Raw genomic sequence first — 13,698 nt, forward strand, 5'->3', positions numbered from 1 at the left:
GTTAACCACTCACCACAACAGGAACTCCCAAAAGAATTATTTTTAAAGGCACATAACTTCTAATGTGTATGGCCATGGCAAGTATATTGAATTACCATAATTGGAGTGAATAGCAATTTGTATGAATGCAGTATCATTATTGCATGAAGTTGGTCAGGGTTTTGCTTTGTTCCTCTTAAGTATTAATATTTAACACATTTATAGGGTAGCTCTTAGTGATTGATTATACTGGCTGTTTATTTGGTTGTGAAAAATTGCAAATGATTTTGACATTCTGATCAGAATTTTTTGGCCTCAGTTCTTCAATAAGATCAAGTTCTTAAACCATTTTAAGTTGACTGCCATTTAAAGAGTTTTCAAACACTTATCTAAAGTTATTTCACTAATGAATGATAGGGTCAGGATGCAGGGAGAGCAATTCTGAAATACAGTCTATTTTTTGCTTTATATCTGTTCAATACTGGACTTAAGCACTAATATAATATTGTAGTATATAAATGTTCTGTAGGAAAAAACAAAATTCAGACATTTTCAAAAACAAGGGCAAATGCAGAACCCAAGGGAACAATGAGAAATTTTATTCTGATAGAGATAAAAACATCAATCCCTCCTTGGTGAGGTTAGCATTTCTGAAGACAAAGTAAGACTGAGTGTGTGCATGGAATAAGCAAAAGGCAATCCTTTTGTGCATAAACGAAGCCTGTCAGAAATTGGAAGATACTACATCATAGCTAAAGTTTGCCTCTTGAGTCATTTTGACTAGCTAACAGTCTGCAATATAAGAAGAAATAAGATATATATGGAATATCTTTACCTCTTCCATGAGATCAGAGTTATCTAGGATAAGAACTTGCCTTCACCATATATCTTCATGTATAGAAGTGAAGATGGTGTAAAATTAAGCTAAATTAAATGTACAAGTGCAATGCAACCAAGCATAAGACTATATGTAAAAGACGCATGCATATGAAAGAAAAATCCTAAGTAACAAAATACATTATACAAGGCATTTCTCAATCTACAGCATGAAAGCAATGTGTTGCCTGATAAACTCTCAAGCAGCTCATGAAAAGAGGTATTGTCATCTTCTTTTACTTATCTTGTTTATCAATTACTTTTGTTGCATTTTAAAAAATGACTGTTATCTAAATAAAAGGGAGGCATATGCACCACAAAAATTAGGAAAAACAGAAATGGCTAAAGAAAAAAATAGTATTTGTCCTTAAGTTTTTTAATTTTTTTATTTTTATTTATTTAGGTTTTTTTAATTGTTTTTTCCCCAATACAATTTTTTTTCTATTGTACAGCATGGTGACCCAGTTACACATACATGTTCACATTCTATTTTCTCACATTATCATGCTCCATCGTAAGTGACTAGACATAGTTCGCAGCACTACACAGCAGGATCTCATTGCTAATCCATTCCAAAAGCAATAGTTTGCATCTATTAAACCAAGCACCCCAACCACTCCATTCCTTCCTCCTCCCCCTTGGCAACCACAAGTCTATTCTCCAAGTCCATGATTTTCTTTTCTGTGGAAAGGTTCACTTGTAGAGTTTATTAGATTCCCATGTGGCTCACAACATAGGTTATTTTTAAAGTTGCCAAAATCCAGAAAGTTTTTTTAGGGGGGGATTTTGAATAAAATTTTGCTTATCAAATGGATGAAGTTTGAGAGAATATTTCAAGTTTTCAATAATTCTCTAATTTCACTAATCACTCATTCATCCATTCATTTATGCATGTGTCCATATATGTATCAGGGTTTAAAAGCCTGTATGTATGTGTTTGTATGTTTGTCATTTCTTCTTGAATATCTTTGGCTCTAAGTATTCAAAACAATGTTTCATTATTTTAGTTGAATGTTGATGTAAACCCTTTCACACAGTTATCTTCATTTACTTGATAAAAGTAAATAATTAGTAGGGTGGGGGCAATAAATTAGGAGGTTGGCATTATCATAGATACATAATTATGCATAAAATAGATAAACACTGAGGACCTACTGTACAGCAGCGGGAACTATATTCAATATCTTATTTTAACCTGTACTGGAAAAGAATCTGAAAAAGGATAGAAAATATAAATAAATAAATAAATAAATAAATAAATAAATATATATATATATATATATATATAAACTGAATCACTTTGATGTACACCTGAAACTAACACAAGATTGTAAATTAACTATGCTTCAATTTTAAAAAAATTAAAAATAATTAAATGTGTTATATCAGCTGCTCACCTTACCCTATAATTTTTCTTGAATCTTCATCTACTCATGACTAAGTCCTACCTCACATTATTAAAGATATTTCATTTATTATATATTGATGCCTACTTTTATGTTGTTTTGATATTTGCATCTTATTTTTTTATTTTTTTAAATTTGTACTGAGGTATGGTTGATTTACAATGTTGTGATAATTTCTACTGTACGACAAAGTGATTTAGTTGTACATATACACACATCTACTCTTTTTCACATTCTTTTCCCATATAGATTATCACAGAATATTGGGTGGAGTTCTGCATGCTATGCAGCAGGTCCCATTTGACCAGTTATTCCATATACCTCAGTGTGCATATGCCAATCCCAAACCCCAAGTCCCTCCATGCATTTTTTTAAATCATATATTTCTTGTCTCTTCAAATATGCTATGAATTCTCAAACTGGTAGCCACATATTCCACCAACTTTGAATGCCTGAAGTACAAGTAAATGCTTGGTTGTCTTTTTTACAATGAATGTTTATTGAACATTTATAAAATATAAGGTACAGTAGGAATGCAAGGAGTAGATAATGCACTCTTGGATTAAAGATAGTCAATGGGTGCTTTTCAAATAATGACTCAGTTTTCTTGGATATGTTGTTGCCATAATCAACCACATTTAAAAATCTCATTTGGACAACTCAGGCAGTAGGATCACAGGCTGTGTTTATAGTGAATGTTTTAGTGAGATTCTCGGAGCATCATTGGAGAAAACAAGTTTGTATTATAATTTTTATCTCTTTTACATGTTTGCCATTTACTGATATTTTTATTTTTGCCTGGATAAATGTTGGCCTTTTATTCCATGAGCAATTGTAACAAGTTGATGCTTTTTGCTTTCTTCACTCAGTCATGCTGTAGATCAGAATGAGGTGATTGCAGCAGGTGTTTTAGAGAGGACCCCTTGCGATCCCTTCTTCCCAGACAATGTGCTTATCCTGTCTCTCATGAAGTCTACCTGGCAGAGAACAGAGTCCAGCCTCTACCCCATAGCCAGCAAGGAACCTCCGTCTAATAAACCAGAGGAACTGAATCCTGTCAACCACTTCATGAGTAAGTTTGGAAGCAAATTCAACCCTAATTGAGCCTTAACATGACTCCAGTCCCGGGCAATACCGTAATTGCAACCTTGTCAACACCCTTAGCCGGAAGTCCCAAGCAAGCTGCCTTTGGATCTTGACCTGCAAAAATTGTAAGATAATAAATTTTTATTCCTATATTTTAGGATAATTTCACACTTCCATAGATACCTATGCAATGGTAGACATGGAGAGTATCATCATACACATGTATATAATAAATCATCACCATCATCTACACTAAATAGTAATGGACGTGCTTGCTTATTCCAGCAGACATAAAAAAGAACATGTTTTTAAATGTACTGCAATGCCATTATTACCATTTCCAGAAAATCCAGTAAAATTATTTCAAAAGTTAAGGGAAATTTTACAGATAACATAACCCCCAATTCAAAGTGGAGTGGTACCTTGGTAAAGTCACAGATTACAAATTTTCCCTAATTAATCTTTGGCCCTTAGTTCCTTTGGCTTCTAACAAGTTTTAAGCTTATTTTAAAAACAGGTGTATAATCTCTTTCACCCTAATTCATTTGCTTTTAGCAGTCCTTGGTCGGAAACTACAGTGGTATGAAAATATTTGGTGGTGACTACCAAAGATAAAATACAAATTCCTGTTGATAGGTTATTTAAAAAGAAAAAAAAATCTAGAATTTTTGTACATGTCCACAGGCACCTCTAATGATCATCAAGCATCCTGAAATTTTGGATGCCACTAATGTGCAACACACTTCCTGGGCTGTGGCCCTAGTTCATTGAGGACTAGAATCATTAGGCATCATGATAAGTAATTTCCTACAAGCACAATCGTCTTTTTCATTTAGTACCATATCTACCTGCCTTTAGATTCTGAAAGATTCTGCTTATCAATCTTTAACCTTCTTTTCCATGATTGGTTAAAGGATACATTTACTAGGCATGACCATTTTATTCCCAGCCTCAAGTTCTAACACAGCAGCACTTCATGAGTCCCATTAATCTAGCTATGGTTGGGGTTTATCATTTCAAATTACAGAAACATCTCTTAATTCACATGTTTTATGTAACCTACAACTCAGAAATAAAAGTGTAAACAACTCAAATATGAAAATCAAGAATTTATCATTTAGAAGTTCTGTTGTGCCTCACTGGGTTAAGAACTGGACACTGTCTTCATGAGGATGAGAGTTTCGTCCCTGGCTTCACTCAGTGAGTTAAGGATCTAGCATTGCTGCAAGCTGTGGAGTAGGTCAGTAGGTTGCAGATGTGGCTTGGATCTGGTGTTGCCATCACTGTGGTGTAGGCCTGCAGCCGCAGATCCAATTCGGCCCCTAGCCCAGAAACTTCCATATGACACAAGTGTGGCCCTAAAAAGAAAAAAAAAAGAAGTATAATTTATTTAATTAACTGGTGCCAAATTTAGCCTGTTCACAATTTTTGACTTCCTTTGTACTGTAGGTATTCAATAGTGCTATTATTTCCAAATTAGGTTTATAAAAATACTGTCTAAAAGATAAAATTAAGTGATTTTTCTTTCTTTTACTGTTCTTATTTGATATACATGTAACAAACTGGGGGTGTTTATTTTACTTTTCATTATTTCAAGAATAAACCTGTTCATTCTCCTAAAAGTGAAAAACGTAAGAAAGATCAAGATAAAAGTAGTGGCTGGAAAACATTTCATTTAAAATATGACACCTGATATCAAGCCAAAAATATTTTAATGTAATATTTCTTGATATATCCACTATATTCAAAATAATTACTGTAGAGTAAGTAGACATATTAAGAAGAAAAAAATGATAAAATAAAACTTTGTAGCTAAAGATTTACATTTTATGTTACTGTACTGAGTACTCTGATCTATCATTGAAATTAATGTATTTTGAACTGTTAATCAAGTTACTATGGATACATTGAATTCAAACCACACCAGGGTCAAGAAAAAACTTGGTAACAACAAAAAAAGATATTTATAAAAAACAACTTTCTATGTGTGACATTATCAGTTTCTGGAAGGTGATCGAAATATGAAGATAAGTTTATTCAAGTCAAGGTTTTACATGAGAGGAACTTTAACGCACTTTAAATATAGAAGTCTTGAAAAAGAAGGGTCTTGAGAAAGAGATTAAAGTCTTATTACATGGCCTCCCTAGGATATAAGGAAGGAGAACTAACATAGAAAATAAATAATTGAGAATGAATAGGGACAGATGGGAAGGTAATGGGTCCATGGAAGTAGGGAAATATGGGGATTATGAGAGCTGAAATGACTATTGTCAGAAGCTACAATGCAAAATTAATCAGAGGTCGAGCTGTTCTAAATTATAAGATGCAGATTCTGGTTCTGTAATGGGATTAATGGAGTGGACGTAAAAATATCACTGGATTAGAGGAATCAGGGGGCCAGTGAGTGAATCCTTCTGTAAAAAGTCATCATATTTACTGAAGTCACTCACATCACAACTGTAACAAAGGTGGAGAACATGAACTAGAACCAGAAGAATGTGGACAGGTGCATACCTGGAAAGTATGAGCTCTAAGAGGACTGTTTTTCTAAAAATGGAAATGTCATGTGTGGGAAGGAAGTAATTTGAGGGAGAAAAATGGTGGGGCAAGACCATCTGCAACATTCTCATAGAAAACAGCACAATAAGAAAGCTTAAAAAAACTGCAAAGAGCAGGTTTACTTAGTGGAGAGATCTGCCTAGGATATTTAAGAGGCAAGAAGGAAATATTCTAGCATGAAGTGACATGGAAAGGACAATGAGTTTACATGAAACAGAGATGAGGATTTTGGGGAAAGCTCAGCGGGAAAACAGAGGCTGCCTGGTTGTCAGGAGTATAACCACAGCTGTAATGGCTGGAGGCCCATGTGAAAACTGACACCTAATGGAATCCCTGCTTGGATAATGTAATGGATGATGGTGGAAATAATGAGATGCAATCTCTAAGTGGAACTCAGGTGTGAAAATACTTCCAAGCTGAAACAATTAAAGACAGAGACTGGTTTCAGAATTTAGATAATATTCTAAATTAGTGCGTATTCATGGAGTCATATAGCTAGTAGTCATTAGATTAAAATCAAAATAGAATGTCAGTGTTCAGGGTGTTAGAAAGTCTCAGTAGACCATACTTCCTCCTTAAAGTATGAGAAAAAGCCAAATGAGCCTTGCAAGGTATTTAAAAAAAATTAAAAATGGATGGAACTAGAGACTCTCATCCTGAGTGAAGTAAGTCAGAAAGACAAATAACATATGCTATCACTTATATCTGGAATATAGTATAAGGCACAAAGGAACCTTTCCACAGAAAAGAAAATCATGGATTTGGAGAATAGACTTGTGGTTGCCAAGAGGGAGGGGGAGGGAATGGGGGGGACTGGGAGCTTGGGGTAAATAGATGCAGAATGTTGCCTTCAGGATGAATTAGCAGTGAAATACTGCTGTGTAGCACTGGGAACCCTGTCTAGGCACTTATGATGGAACACGTAATGTGAGAAAAAAGAATGTATACATGTAAGTGTAACTGAGTCACCATGCTGAACAGTAGAAAAAAAATATATATATAAATGATAAAACAAATCAATCAGGGAGCTAAGGAAAGGAAATACAAATAAACTTCCAAAGTAACTAACCACTTTTAAGGGGGAAAATACTCTCAGTTTTTTTTTTTTTTTTTTTTCTTGGCCACACCCACAGCATATAGAGGTTCCCTGGGTCAGGGATAGAATTCAAGCCACAGCTGCAGTATTACACCCTATTTCCCACAGACCTTCATCGCCCACAAGGAGGTGGAGGCAGGGAAAGACCAGGGAGTTTCCCCAGGTGATGTCTGATCGCAGGACATCGGCACTGGCCAATTGAAGGTGAGGGCTGGGAACCAATGAAAGCCATTCCTGGAAACTCCTGCACCTTCCCTGCTTGCAGGAGAGCAGTCTGGAAACGGGCAGAGGGAGGAGTTGGGAAGCTGGAGCAACCCCTCCCAGTGAGAAAGGTAAGACCTGCAAGGGGTGTACCTCAGCCACCCCCTGTAGTTTACCTTCCAAAGAGTGGAGTGAGAGGCCAAGCTTTCATCTTTAGTCTAAAAGTTATTTGGTTTTCAGACATACTGAATTTTTTACCTACAGTTACATCCTTGATTTCTACACTTATTGAGTTTATTGCAGGGAAGTAAAAGAATGTTGTCTGTGTGAACATGACTTCTTTTTGGTAGTGGGTTGATGATTGTGGCTTCCATAGAATAGTGATGATGATGATGTTGTAAACATTTCATCTATACTAATTACTATTAAAAACTCCATTTCTGGTTTTATTGTAAAAGTTTAACACACAGTCTAAGGATGTTAATTGTGTAAGTTGAGTCTTCTGCATTTTTGTTTTCATCTGGCTCATTGATCTATTAGCTTTTGAAAATGATGTGAGAAAAATTCTAAGTGCAATTGTTGCTGAATTGGTTTGTTTTTTGGTCCTCTCCACTGAAATAAAAGCTATGTGAGCACAGAGGATTTTACCTTTCATTAACCAATGTCTTCAAAGCACCTGGAAGAGGGCCTGACGCAAAGTAAGCCTTCAGTAACTATTGATTAAATTGATGTGGTTCCATATTACATGTTTTGATTCCTGCATTTCACAGTATGTATGTTTCATGATCATTTCATACTTTGATAAGTTAACACATGTCACTTCTCAACATATATTATTAATTCATGGCTTAGAATAATATTTTGTCTGGTATTGAAATTGTAATTCCCACTTGCTATTTGTTCAAAGTGGTGAACATTCAGGGGTGGGACCCGAGAATAGTCTGTCTTGGGTGCAGGCAGTAGGGGAGTGAATTGTTTGTAAAAACTTAATACACCAGTTAAAATTCAGTCTTCTGTCAAATGTCATGATAAGCAGTTGATTATAAACAATGTCAGTGATTAAGCATATCTGCTTGTCAGGGCGCTTGTTTCCCATTGCCCCTGCTGTGAAGCCTGAACTTTCTATACATGCTTATTTTCAAAATTTCTGTATTCTGTTTTCTTTCAGGGAGAAGGATTGGCTCTTTTTTTTAATGAATTAAGTACCTTGTTTACTTAAAAATCCTATGTTCATAATAATAGAGCTGGATGAATTGTCAAAAGCTTAACAAACCTATTATCTAAAACACGTAACAAGATACAGACTATTAACAGCAAGCCAGAAGTGTAACATCCCATTGCAGCCAATAATCTCCATCCAGCAGAAAGAATGGACTTGATCACCATGAACTCATTTTATTGTGATTAATCTTGACGTGGGTAGGATCTTACTATGTATACTTTTGTGTTGGTTTTGCTCATATCATATTTGTGAAACATCTTTGATGCAAAGAGTTGTAATTCATTAATTTTCATTGGCATATGTGATGATAATACATTTATCATACTGTAGAAAGATGTATTTGTTGTTTCTGATTTGCATTTTCATTAATAATACTTCTATGAACAGTCTCATATGTGTACTTTCATATAAATTCATGCACAATTCTTTTGCATATATTATCCTGATAATCTTTTGCTACATCCTGATTCAGCTTGAGTAAATTCCTCCAAATACCTTTCCAACTGATTATCTCAATTATACTCCCACCAGTTATTTCTGACAAAGCAGTTTGCTTTACATTATTGTTGTTGCTATTCTCAATCTTTTAATATTTTCTGTGTTAGTGGTCATTTGTTAGAATTGCATGGTAGTTTTAATTTGTATTTTCTTGATGATCAATGTTGTATAAGACACTTAGGTCTGAGATAAATATTAGTTACACCTGGAGATAGTCACGTGCCTTCTATTCTTGAGTTTGAGTACTGGGTTCACCTTGTTAGTGCTTAAGTTGGGTTGGGGTTTTTTGTTACAATTACCTTCAAGATCAGAAGCTTCAACTTCCTCTGGACTTATCTACTGCTGAAGGTAAGGGCTGGTGTGTTGGAGAGTTTTACTCAAGTATCTTCGTCTACCATGACCAAAGTTTTTTTTTTTTATTTTCTAATAAGACTAAATGTATTCAATACCCTAGTAAAAGTTTTGATTATAAGTCTTTAAAACCTGTCTTCTTCACATTGTAACAATACAGTCCTTGTGCATTCTTAAGTTCAATACTCTGACAGAAGTGAGGATGGAAAGAGTGTCTTAGAATTTCATAAGATGTATGTTTATCTGTCAATATCTATTAGTGTTCTTTTCTGCCTTGGAGAGGTTTCTTGTTTGCTTTGCATTTTCCCATTTCTTTCTGTGTTTGTGATTCTTCCCAATGGCCCATAGCTGTGGTTCATCAGTTTTTTTATTGCTTTCTATATTCTGTTGTGAGTATACCACAATTTATTCATTTACTCTAATGTTGATGAACAATTGGGTTGTGTCCAATTTCTGGCCATTGTAAATGATGATGTTAAGAATATTCCTATGTATGTTTTCTGAGATGCACACTCCTTTTTCTAAGGCTTGCAGCTGGAAGTAGAATTGCTAAGTTGCAGGCTATGCATATATTGAACTTTAAAGATACTGCCAATGTGGTCTTCACAATTTTTGTCTGATTGGTGTGACATCCAGCAGAGTATGAAAGTCATCATAGATCCACAACCTCACCAACACTGATAATTGGCAGGCTTTCATGTTAGCCAATCATTCTATGATACAGTGGTGTCATAGTGTGGGTTTGATCTGCTTTTGCCTTGTTATTAAAGAGCTTGAGTATGTTTTAATGCACTTATTGGCCATTTGGAGTTCAGCTTTTGCAAACTTTGTTCATTTGCCTTGTTATTTTATGTACTAAGTTCTTTATATGTTCTGTATAGTCAGCATTCTTCAGCTTATTTTTTATAGCTTTTAAAAGATTCTAATTTTAATATATATACGCTATGTCAGTGTTGCCTTTGACATTATGTTTTGTCTTAGAAATCAGTCTCTTAAAGTCATGAAGAAAATCTCATATTATTTTTTAAAGATTTTATGTATTTGACTTTCACATTTAGGACTTTAATCTACCTGGCATTGATTCTCTCATAATCATATAAAGTAGGGGTCCAATTTGATTTCTTTTTCTTTGTATGGATAGTCAGATTTCCTAGCACCAAGTATTACAAGTCTGTGATTTTCCCACTGTCTGTTAGGCCACAGTGTCCATATCAAGCTTCTATGTATGTGTGAGTTTAATTCTCAAGCCTGTTCCTCTGTTCTGTTTGCCACATTGTCAGTACTTGCAGAAACATCATAATTTTTTTTTTAAGAGTCACAAATGGCCAATTTACAGAATCTCTATGGCCTTTAAAGCCAAACCATTTCCAAAAGGATAAGCCAGGTAGGGCAGAAACAGAGAGCCATGCACACCACAGGCCTGCCTAGACCTCAAGAGTCATAGGAAGTGGCCAAGTTGACATTTCACTTGTGCCATCTCTTCCTTTTTCAAACTCTCACGTAGCCCTGAGCTAGACTGATCTAGGACACAGATGGCAGTGTTGCTGCTGGGAGAGACATGAGGAGGGGCAGGTGCACAGAAGGACTAGTGGAACTGGGGCTGAAGAGCCCAGAGGATGCGCAGGGCTGGGGATGTGGGCTAGGAGGGTATAGACCAGCGGACAGGGCTTCGAGAACAGGGCTGAGGGGAGGCACCTGGAGACTGGAGTCCTGGGCCTGAAGAGGCAGAAGGACGAGTGGGATGGAGCCAAGGGACACACAGGGCTGAGGGAAAGGTGTGCACAGTGCTGAGGTGCCAGTGCTCAGGAGCATGGCCTGAGCAGGCGTGAAGGGCAACTGAGAGTAGGACTGCTGAGGAGTCCTGGGACCCTGGGTTACTGCCATGAACCCTTCCAGGGAGCGGCAGGTGGACAGACAGGAAGGGCTCCTAGAGCTTGTCTTCGAGACACCCCAGTGCCCCTAGGCCAGCCACCCCACAGGACGCCTTCCAGACCACTCCCCCAGCATGCTCATCATTCCAGTCCTAAGCCAACCAACTGGACTGTGCGGCCACAGAGGACTCTTCCCCATTCGCATCGGTTGCAGAGGAAAAAAGTTTAGGCTTCAGATTCTAGATGTAGATACACCTTAGCCTTCTCATCTACTAGCTGTAGAAGCCTGGATCTCAGTTTCCTTAGCTATAAAACAAGGATGCCACCTCCCAGACCTGTCAGGAAGGTGAAGTGACCTCGCCTGAGAAGCACACACAGTCCCCGTACAGAGTCAGCGGTCCGTAATTGGCTTCTTTCCCCTCGCCCCACCTCTCCCCATGCTCCTGGACTTGGGAGGGGGTGGCGGAGGGCCTTGCTGACTCACTAGGACAGGCGGCAAGAGTCAGGGCTCTGGAGCATCCGGGGTGGAACAGGGACACTCCTCCCCCCTGTCAAATCATCCTGGGCCGGGTCCCTGAGGTCTTGATGGGCACAGGGTCCCGCAGGGTCAGGGAAAGCTGGCTCTGTTAGTACCTTTCTCACCACCTTCGGAGAGGAGTGCTGGGCGGCGCTGCCCAGGGCAGGGACAAGGTGCGGGGTCTCCCCGCCGGCTGCCTGGGGCAGGCTGGCCGTGGTGTTCTTATCAAGAGGAAGGGCTGGCTTTGGGCCTTCAAGTGCTGGGGGCTCATCTGCAGCCTGCACAGGGTCCACCCGGCTCTGGGGCTGGATGGGCGCTGGCTGCCGCTCGATGTAGTTGATCTGCCCCACAATGGTTTGCTGAAGGTGCTGAGGGGGCTTGGTCTGACTCAGCTGCAGGCTGGGCTGCTGAGCCTGAAGGAGGAGCTCCAGGTCCTTCTGCATCTCCTCCAGCTCAAACTTGTCCTGCATAATGTCCACATTCTGGGCACAGGCAGGCCCAGGAGGGCCCTCCTGCTGACCGGGAGCCAGGTGCTGGGATGGAGGCAGGAAAGGGGGGGGCTGCTGCGGGGAAGGGGTGGTGGCAGGGGCGGCGGTGGTAGCTGCTGCTGTGGCTGCTGCTGAAAGTGGCTGAGCTTCAGCTCCGGGTGGTGGCCAAACTGGAGGTGGACAGAGGGTGTGTGTGAGGCAGGGTGCGCGTGGGTGCCCTACTGAGCATCCTGGGGAGGGACGACGCACACGGGCTGGAGGGCCGGCGGCTGCCCCAGCCGCTGGGACCTGCTCTCCGGCTCAGCAGGAGGGCTCCATGTCCAGCCAGGGCTGCAGCAGCTTGGGAGAATGCGGGTGGCAGGGCAGGTCTTTGTTTTTGGGCAGCAGGGCGGAGCACTGCAGGGACCCCAGCTGCTGGGGCATCTCAGAGGGCGGCCTAAAGCTGTGGGCTGGGTGCAGTCTGGGTGGGGGGACCTGGCCTTTGAGGGAGGGCGACACTGGGGGGCAATGAGAGCAGCAGACCGATGAGGAGCACAGGGCTGGAGACTGGAACTTGTAGGAGGGGTGGCTGGGAGTCTCTTGCAGAGCAACTGGGGACTGATGGCTTTGACAGAAAGATGATGGACCCTGGAAGCCTCCATAAGCAAGAGAATCTGCCTGTGACAGCTGTCTGCCGTCTGTAGTTATACAGCCAAGGGAAGCCAGCTGCTTAGTCCAGAAGTTAGGCTCCCACGTGAATCTGATTCTCCAAAGGGAGCCAGGGTCTGTGTTACATTTTGTCTCCAGCAGCAGCTGCATCTGAAACACAACTGACCCGACTGGTGATGGAGAAGGTGGCGTTCCTCTTACCAGCTCTTTGCTGAAGAGGAAGGGGACACTGGTCTTGCTGCAGAGAGCCCAGTTAATGAAATTCTGAGAAACATCATACTTTTTCTGTTCTTCTTCAGTGGCATTTTGACTGTGGTTCAGCCATTGAATCTCCATAAAAATTTTAGAATTAGGAAATAAAAACTATTCATTATACTGATTTTAAAATAAAATGTACACAGTGTACTAACATATATCCAGCCATCCTATTAATGTCTTGCTAACTCTATGATTCATTAGTTATTATTAACATAGTTGCATTGGGTGTTTTTATGTATGCAGCCCTATAACCTGTGATTATTAACAGTTTTAATTTTTTTCAAATGCTATGTCTTTTTTTCTCATGAGATTTTGGGCTTATCTGTTGCAACACCTGGTTTCCTTAGCTAATATAAGATATGATATTTACTGGATCTAGTTAGATTTTGGAGGTCGTGAAGAATATTTGGCTGAAAATTGGCCCTAACTCATGAACTCAGTAATATAGATAAGAGAAAATTTAGCTGCTGCCCTGGCTGTTGTTCATGCTGTTGTGTAGATGCTTTTGCCGATCCAGCAGATTCAGAGGACAACTGCTATTTCTCTGCTGGATCAGGATTCTAATTGGAGTCTGTAGAAATCTCCAATAAGAGAAGCATATCACAGAACTCTAGTTTATGGAACAAAGCTATGCTAAGATCC

General features: G+C 39.2%; 1 pseudogene; it reads right to left on the minus strand.

Annotated features, from left to right (window-relative positions):
* Window positions 1-11,316: 11,316 nt before the first annotated feature.
* On the minus strand, window positions 11,317-13,134 carry LOC106505109 (annotated as a pseudogene).
* Window positions 13,135-13,698: the final 564 nt, after the last annotated feature.

This window comes from Sus scrofa, unplaced genomic scaffold (genome assembly GCF_000003025.6).
Source record: "Sus scrofa isolate TJ Tabasco breed Duroc unplaced genomic scaffold, Sscrofa11.1 Contig2285, whole genome shotgun sequence".
NCBI lineage: Eukaryota > Metazoa > Chordata > Mammalia > Artiodactyla > Suidae > Sus > Sus scrofa.